The 10,000-nt window shown below is 37.8% G+C and overlaps 1 pseudogene; it reads right to left on the bottom strand.

Moving 5' to 3' along the window:
• Positions 1-9,761: 9,761 nt before the first annotated feature.
• Positions 9,762-10,000, bottom strand: part of LOC137989233 (uncharacterized) — a 6,645-nt pseudogene continuing 6,406 nt past the window's right edge.

Raw genomic sequence — 10,000 nt, 5'->3', positions numbered from 1 at the left:
TTTCCTCAATCGCTGATAATGTGAGATCTGGACTCGGAAACACACCATCAGACTTGTCCAAGTTGGTAAACCTTGTTGAGTCTTGCAAAGATCCGGATGTGGTTTTCTCTATTCCAGACATAACCAATGCTCAGGTGCTTCAGTTTATAAAGGGGACCAGTCCTCATAAGGCTGCAGGTATCGATAAAATCAGCGCCAGGTTTTTGCGTATTGCCGCTCCTATTTCAGCTCCAAGCATAACAAGGCTTATCAACATGTCGTTTTCCACAGGAAAGTTTCCTACTCCTTGGAAAATCGCTAATGTGACACCACTGTTCAAACAAGGTGCGGCCAGTGATCATTCTAATTATCGCCCAATTTCTGTGCTACCGGTGGTGTCAAAAGTAATCGAACGTCATATGCACAACTCTCTATATGCTTTCCTAATGGATAATAACTTGTTGTATTCTAGACAGTCTGGGTTTCGTAGGATGTACAGTACCGAGACTGCTCTAATCAAGTTAGTTGATGATCTTTTGTTCGGCTTAGATAATAATCATGTATGCGGCATGGTCGTGGTTGATTATCGAAAGGCTTTCCACATGGTGGACCATAAGCTATTGTTGCGCAAGTTGGAACAGTATGGTATAGTTAACCGGGAGCTTGCCTGGTGTCACTCTTATTTGTTGGATAGGAAGCAAGTGGTCCGTGTAAATGGGAGTGAGTCAAGCGAAGCTTTCATGTTGCATGGAGTCCCTCAAGGCAGTATTTTAGGTCCTTTATTCTTCATCTTGTTTATCAACGATCTTCCCTTGTATACAAGTGCTCAGTTGGACCTTTACGCAGACGATACGACTGTCACCGCTTTTGCGGATATAAAAAACTTAGCCACCTTAAGTTCATCACTAAATAAGTCTGTCTCTGAAATCCAATTATGGGCTTCAGCAAATAAGCTCCCATTAAATGAAGACAAGGCTAAAGTACTCACGATCACTGGGAAAAGATGTGTAGCTAACATTAATGGAAGTGACATAGATGTAATGTGGACTGTGGTACCTTATTAGGCGTAGAAATTGACAGCAAATTGTCATTTAATGAACATATTGAGAAAGTTTGTAAAAAGTTGGCCTCTAGAATCGCAAACTGCGTAAGATTCGAGCCTGTCTACCTCCTAAACAGCGACTTCAGTTTTATAATAGCATTATTCGCCCTGTTAACGTTACGTCGTACCCTAATGTTGTTTGGGCAAATTGTGATAAAGAGTCGGTTTATAGGGTCTTAAGAATGCAAAAACGTGCGGCACGCGTTATTTCTTATGCCGATCGCATGACACCATCAGTTGCTTTGTTTAACAAGCTAGGTTGGATTCCGTTCTATGAGCAGCATAAGATAGATAATGCTTAATTATGTTTAAGCGATTTAATGGGCATTTGCCGAATTATCTAAACGAACACTTAATTTTGAATAATGAGCGGCACCCCTGCAACACTAGATACTCAAGCATTAATGCTGTTTGTCCTAAATATATAAGAGAAACAGGGGGTGGACGCTCTTTCGCTGTTTCGACAACAAGACTGTGGAATAGTATACCAATTGAAATTAGGAAACTAGGTTCTGTAGCATGTTTTAAAAAGAACATGTTTGCCAAGATTTTTAACGAACAACAATGTTTGCATCATTTCATCATGTGATCGAATCTTGTATTATTTTAAATGTATATATATTTTAGTTTACAATATTTGTTAGATTGTAAATAGTTGTGTATTTAATGACGGCCACAAGTTTATTAGCCTTTGGCTATTAAGTGCTACCCTCTTTAAATAAATACTGAAATAAATAAATAAATAAAAATAAATAAATAAATAAAAATAATAAAGTTAATAAAAATTATTATTGTTAACACAGCGTCTTTTTCTCAAGAAGTAATATTTCTTCCAAACTTTATTAAAAAAGTAGTGTCAATATGCACTAACTTTTATGAGTGCTTAACCTTACATCAGTACAATAAATTATAATAATTTAACCAGTAAAATGAAATACATGCTAATTACACAATGCTTTTGAATGGTATACCATGCAAAACCCCACAAGTCACTTGATTGTATTTTCTTGGCATACATGCTTGCCTAAAGGCTCAGATTGGTATACACATGAGCAAGAAAATTCAAGTGACGAGTGGGATATTCCATGGTATACATGTACCACAAGAAAGGGTTGCCAGTAAGGCACGATGGGAAAGTTGAGTGTGATACCGTTGAATTGCACTGATTGATAGGGAGGTTCGGTGGAATACTGACGAATATTCAACGGCCTTCCTGTATTCTGATTGGCTGTATCTTCAATGGCCTGGTTGAAAACAAACTACTTCTTGCTTAATAGAAAAGTATAAACTATCACATAACTATTGTTTTAACTACTCTAGTTGAAAGTGTTTTATCAATTTAGGAAAACACATAATTTAGATTTGTATTAGTTAATTGCTTATTTATTCTTATTTATATATCAATTATTGTTCTTTGTACTTTTTATTTAACTTGTAACTGAAAAACCCTTTTTAGGGAGTTGCAATAAAGTATGTATGTATGTATGTATGTACAGCTGCAAGCATTCCGTCTCCTGAAAGTGAAACAACTTAGCATTGTACTAAAATGTAACCATGGATTACATAACACATGTACTGATGAAGATTAATGCCAACAAATAAAAGTTAGTAGCATGTGCCCTGGCCACACCTGAAACAATTTGTGTTTTCTGTATACAAAGCAAAATATTAGCCCCGTGAACTTGAAATGTAAAACAGGAGCTGGTATGTAATGGATTGCACGAGTTTCAAACTAAAATTGTAGCACAGAGAAAGAATCCAATTTTAGCCATGTTTTTCTCAACCACGGTAAGATACATGCCAATGGGTATCATGTTTAATTTAGCATACTTAAAATAAAAAGGGCTGCTAAACTTAACTGACAGTGCCATATTTCTTGATCAATGGATATATTGTGCTCAGGCAAAGGTCTATTAAGTTCATTATAAGTTACGCCAGATTTTATGTGGGTATCTTAAGACTACTGTAAATTAAGACCCTATCAGATCTCATAAACTATTACCGGTAGGGCCCTGTCAGTTACAACTGTCAACCTGTCTCACCAAGACCCAACCAATTATGAGGGTGCCAGTGGGGTTAACTGCTTAATAAGGTATAAAGGCCTTTTCCATTATCATAAGATTATATAATTTGCACCAATTAATAGCGTCTGACAAGGGCATAAAAGTGTGATTTTTTAATTGTGTATGGAGCAAAGTAGACCCCTAAAAGTACGAAATTAGTAAAAAAAGGTTACCACTTTTTAAGAGTAAAAATAGTCCGATAAGATTAAAATGACTTGTATTATGCCAATATCCACTTCGTTTTATTCCAACATTTGGGGACACTACTCCACTCACGAGCCTGCGTTCGCCATGCCTACGATTGTGTTTTTCAGGCTCAGTCAACTCTCTCTTCCTTGAACAGCCCCAAAAAAATGCCTCACCAGTACTTGCATTTTCCTATCGGTTTTCTCAGTTCTCTACCCTATAAATATTTGCAGGAGCCAAACTCATGGCAATCAACTGACTAAAGGACTTTTTTGCTGCTAATATTACTGACTAAGTAGTGCATTTTTTAAGTTGTTGACTGACTAAGCATAGGCAGCCCAAGCTGGCGTCACTGCAGACAGCCGTTGAGAATTTTAACGTGTTATAAGACTTTGTATGGGAAATAAAATACAGTCGATTGTGAAGCCTAAAAATGCTCAATTTAACGTTCATTCAATAAAATGACTAAAAATGACTCACCTCCGGTGTATTCTTGTGCCTTTTGGAGTTTATTTTACAGTTTCGGGAAGTCTGTGTTTTCAATGTTCTAAAACGTCTTAGGCCCGTTTTAAACGCCGCATTTTACATGTGCCGAATCTAATGCAAATGAGCGAAAACAATAGATTTTTCTCATTTGCATTAGATTCGGCACATGTAAAATGCGACGTTTAAAACGGGCCTTAGAACATTGAAAACACGGACTTCCCGAAACTGTAAAATAAACTCCAAAAGGCACAAGAATACACCGGAGGTGAATCATTTTTAGTCATTTTATTGAATGAACGTTAAATTGAGCTTTTTTGGGCTTCATAATCGACTTTATTTTATTTCCCATACAAAGTCTTATAACGCGTTTTAAATTCTCAGTGGCTGTCTGTAGTGACGCGAGCTTGGGCTGCCTATGGACTAAGCAGCATTTTTTAAACTGTTTAATGATTTCAGCTATACCCCATTGGCACCCTTTGTTTCAATAATTATTATTTTCATCTACTGTAGGTCAGTACATCAGCAAACTCCTGCTAATAGGAGTAATAGTGAAGAACCTTGTCACTTCATAATATGTAGTCAGAGAGGCATTTCATATCTTATGCATTATATTGTAAGTCAGATCTTATTAAGAGATGCTTTGCGAGCACCATTTGGATTCTCATCTCTTATCCTCTCTTTGGCTATTATGTACACAAGCAATTAATTAGGCAATGGAAAATTGTTGTTTAACGTCACGTCATTTTAAGTATTTGGTCAGTTCCGTAATGTTCAGATTGCTATTAGCTAATGATTAGAAACTTACGGTAACTTTAATTTGTAGTTTGATTCTTTGTTCTTATTAGGCGCGAAGGTACCGGTGCTTCCTTCTCAGCGCACTCTAAACACAGGTACCCCAAGCTCAGTATGAGGGAATATAAGGATTTGTATCGGATGACAAGACCTGAGACATGACAGAATAAACTACGAAAAAAATTCTTAGTTAAAAAGCCTAACCTTATTGCCATTGCCATTGCCTCGGCAACCATCGTCTGGCGAAAACCGTATTGCAGGAGCCAGGAGTAACTCTTCAACAGTCTGGCGAAAACCGTATGCAAATAAGATGACTGCGGGAGCAGAATTTAAATCTCTAGATTTTAGTGGCCAGGTATTCTAGAATCTAGCCCCCAAACGAATCGATAAAACGATGGAGAAAAGCTTCTTGAAAAATCAACGACACTCGGCGACCGTTGAGTTTCTGCTTGGTAATCTAGTCAGAAGACTCGCGGGGGTCCACACTTTCGCTTTGAAACCTGGGGTCCCCTTAGAGATAAGATGAGGTCAGTTTGCACGTGAAATTTTCTTTTTTTTCAAATGCTCTCGATAAAATTGCACTGGCTTCTGTTAGGCTTTCTACATGATGTTCATAATTACTCAATACCCTTCGAACGAAAGTTGATTCGTACATCAGAACAGGTGATGATCTAATCTAAGCTGTAGAATTACAAAACTTACGATGAATTCCATTGGAAAAATGAATTTTAAGTTGTATATTCAGCCTTCTCAGCTTCTACCGAGCTTCCATTGTCGATTGGACACTTCATCAGTTTTGAGGCCATTTTTTTAAAAACGCGAAGTACATAATTTTTTTTAAATTTAATTTTGTAAACATGAGGGAGAGCGATTTTGATCGGCCGCTTGGGACAATTCGCTCTAAGGGGTTCCCTGGGTGGCAAAGCGAAAGTGTGGATGGCAAATTGCGGTCTAGTACCCCTGCGAGTCTAATACGAAATGCTACACGTACCTGGATCATCCCTTTTCCTGACTCAGCAGAAGAACAAACTGCACACAAAATTCCATAGCTTCTCCACTCGTACTTGTTAAGGGAACACCGTTCATAAAAACTTAAACTTTCCCCCCTCTCAGTTGTTAAAACCGTCCACAATTTCTCTTTGGTAGGCCTCATTTTGAAATTTCGACTAGCTTTCAATACTCGACGCGGAGAGCACGTGTATGGCTGACTTTACACGCTCATTTGCATTGGGCCGGAAATCAATAAAGGTTGAGACATTTGACAGCTGTTGACAGTCCAAAGCCGAAGGATTGAAACAATCGTTCCGTTTGACTGTGTGGTAGACGTAGTTTAATGAAAATATCTAAACATTTGCCACGAAATAAAACGAAAACAAATAAATGAAACGATTTGTGTTTTTTTTTAACAAAAAAGTCTCAAATTAATAAATTTCGAGACAAGCAACAGATCGATCTGCAACATGTCATAAACGTAAATCTGACAGGTTCAATTATCAGAAGACTCGTCACTGGCATAGGTCTTTAGTTTTGCAATTTAAATTTGTGTTAGCGACGCAAATAAGTGAACAGTTGCAACCGAGTTTCTCTTCCGGGGCTTTTCTTTGCCGTCATTCCGATACAAAAAGGGTTTCTCTGTTAATTTATTATTTTTCTGATACAATAAAGCGGAAACATCCTGATTTTGAAAGTTTGCCGCATCTCAAAGACAAACAAAAGGTGACTACAGTCGTATGCTCGGTCAGCTTTAACCACTGTGCATGGCGTTACTACACTTTATCTCAGAAATCTTCTCTTTGTCCAAACTCAGGGAATACTGGTCAACTCGCCTACGTCAAAACTCGCCTACGCTTTTTGAACTCGCCTACGTAGGCGAGTTCACTTCTTGACGTAGGCGACTTCGCTCAACCAATTTCAGCCTTTACTCTTAAAAATTTTAAAGGTTGGTGAGTGCAGGCGATTCTAATCGAGTGCATCGTTGAAGCTTTCGAAGTTATACTAAACGCAGTTCAACTTCAATGAATCAACGAGCGGAAATCGAGTGTGTCGTTGAAACTTTTTCGAAGTTATATTAAACGCAATTCAACTTACTATGAATCAACGAGCGAAAATCGATGGCAGAGATTCTCTATGTCAGGTAGTTTTACTTTTCGTCGACCATTCGAAACACTACATGTACTTAATAATTTAATGAGATAAAAAATACACAACAATATGGCGGGGCGGCCGGTATCAGTGATCTCACTGCAATATAGGCATCACAAAACCACCTCCAATCCGGACTTAACAGCATATCTATACTGCTGTCTCGAAATTCCCGTGTTGTAACCCCGACGTTGCCATTTGTCGCAGCCATCGCAGAGGAGCGCTTCCTGTCTTGCTGTTACCACCTCATTGCAATAGATACAATACTATCCTTCCATTTCGATCCTAATTCATATTTGCGATTGGCGAAAGTACTCTGATAAGTTGAGTGGGGTGAATTGAACATAAATCACAGCCCTTTTATACTGCAATGCCTGATTAAGCCGGCGGGTCTAATTTGCAGGTCGCAGGTCACAGGTCGCGGGTTGCAGGTCATTGTTTCACCAATACAGAAAGTATCCTAAACATTCATAAAAGCTAACCTTAGTCCTATGAAAAAAAACTTTTGTTTAGGCCTAATTAGGCCTAAGGTTAGCTTTTAAACACGTGACCGCCCTATATAAATAAGCTTCCCTGGGAAGCAAGTGATTCATTTGTCAATCTACTTTGATGAGCTCCGGTTGACGTGTCTTGAAAATCCAATATGGCGGACGAGGGGGGAACGGAAGATGACCGAAATCGAAGGAAAAACACACCACACACGTTCTTTCTGGTACAAAATCTAACTCAACTTTATCAAGTACGATGTAAAATCCTCTTATGTAGATTAGGATTCTACTCGATGAATTCTGCATTGACGAATTGCGTGGATGACTGACCGTGAACTCGGAGAGATCATGACGGTGGAAAACCTCGCCAGAAGAGGAATTCTGTACCAGGTAAAATGATTCCAGTTCCCACTAAATACCATAATTTTTAGCAAATGTTTTGTCTCACCAGCCCAAAGCCGACAGAGTGTGAATCATGATTAACTTATGTATGATAACAACTTTTTGTGTAAACGCACACGGAAAGCAGATCGAGCTAAATCAAATTTTTCTCCTCGGTTTGTCATCCTTGTTTGTACGCATCATATTATAATGATCATAACGTTGTGCTGTATACATCGATTTATTTCTGTTTGTGGTCATTGTGTGGACCTAAATATGTCATACAGCAGTTTGTGATACGACTCTTCGAGTGCACCTCTTTACACTTCTCTTGCTTTCTTTTGAGCTTTGATTGCTTGTTTGTTTGAGATCCCCGGGAAAAAAACTCTGACGATGAGAAGCCAGTGATTGGTGAAGATTTACAGCGCGTGGTCGTTGAATCAGAAGGATTGCACCAAGAGGATATTGAAGAATTTTGTCCTTTTTGTCGCAACGCCCTTTGTATCGTTTTCTGTGAAAACCTTCCGGAAAGCTAAAAGCACAATGACATCTGCTTCTTGCAAATCACAGCAAAGGAGGGGAGACTACAAAATATCCTAATTGATTCTACAGAGTCGTGGATTGTTGAGGGATGCAGTTTATCTACAAAGAAAGGAGGCATTAGGTTGTGATAACTTCTGATGTCAAAGAGGTAATGCAAATTTTTGTTGTTGAGGATGTCAGCAAGAGATGGCCTAATGCTGATGGAGTGCCGTATTGTGGTCAACGTAGACTACGAAAAACGAACAACCTTAGTCATTGAGTTTCGCTATTTTGTAAGAAATAACCACTCGCCATAAACGTGCAATATTTGTTTTTCATTTTTTTTTTTTCCATTGGTGTAGCACAATAATAGTCATATTAGAGAAAAACAATCAAATTAAAGTCTTTTTCTGTAACCTAACCTGCAGAGTTGTGAGTTGCCTGAAATTGAAAAGTGCATGAAGTATTATTATACGAATAAAAACACCATGTAACTGCTGTGTCTATTAGCAATGACAAACAAAATTAATGAAAGATAGTGAAGATATCATTGACATCACCCACTGTCATAATGTGCCCACCACAGCCACATTGGCTGTTGAAACAAAGGGCCTTTTTTTCCTGTGGTGGCACATTTGAAGAACAAAAGCAATGTTTGTAAACAGATATCACCCCTATAGCCTAACGGCACAATTGCAGGAGCAGGTGCAGCCAGGATGAGTTAAACCCAACATTACATGAGGAGAGCAATCCTGGTTTGGGATAAATAATTATTATTGGAAATAATAATTATTATTATTTCCATATTACGTCATATAATAATAATAATAATAATAATAATAATAATAATAATAATAATAATAACAAGAATAAAATTATTATTATAACAACAATGCAGCAACAACAAATGGAGAGGATTTTTTTTCCTTTTGGTCAAATTAGCATTATTAAAATGTTATTACTATTTGGTTTGTTTTATTCTGTATATTTTATTGAAGCAAACAACCTCGCGATTTGGTAGAGGTCATAAGCATTTCATATGTCTATAAGAAAATGGTATCTACCTTTGCTGCTCGCTTAGCTCCTGACTTCACCTCATGAAATGGTTATTGTTAGACACTGTCCTCTGCACGTACTGATACCTAAACAACTAAAAGAGATAGTCATTGCACGATAACCCTGTACACCTTCACTGCTCTGGTTTGATTGTGGTAGTCAAGCATAACCTGCATATTGTCATGTGTATTTTGTGGTGTAATAGGAATTCCTTGGTTCAATTTTTTTTGTCCTCTTTTTCAGTTTGGGTATTATGAATAAGGGTTTATAACAAAAGGTTTAGGATAGGTGATAATTTTGGGCATTGCTTAATGAAATAAAGTTACATGAAAGGTAAACAGAAATTCAATAACATAACTGTCAATGAGCCATAAGTAGCATAAATGATGAGAGCACTAATGAGAAGGCTAAAGACTTTCATAACTGTGGTTGCTCCTATAAGAGCCGTTTTTGGTTGTCCTTTTTTCCAACGAAGTCATCAGGCACTATGAAAATGAATTTTATAACTTTGGTGGCTCCTATAGGAGCCGTTTTTGGTCATCCTTTTGGCAATAATGTCGCCACTCAAAGAGGAAGAGCAGCAGCTGAGATTTTATTTCTTTCAAACAAAGAAGTCCATACTGCTTCCCTGAACAGAAAGGTCTTTGGCCTTAATATTCTTTTTGGTTCCATTCGTCCAGGATGCCTTGAGTGCTGATAGTACTGGACTGAGTACACATCTTGGCCAACATTCTCATTCTGAAAAAAAAGATCAACATTATAATTATTTTCTCGTGATTTTGCAATATAAAATTAGTAGGTAA

This window comes from Montipora foliosa, unplaced genomic scaffold, assembly GCF_036669935.1.
Source record: "Montipora foliosa isolate CH-2021 unplaced genomic scaffold, ASM3666993v2 scaffold_448, whole genome shotgun sequence".
NCBI lineage: Eukaryota > Metazoa > Cnidaria > Anthozoa > Scleractinia > Acroporidae > Montipora > Montipora foliosa.
This window is presented reverse-complemented; position numbering and strand designations above follow the sequence as displayed.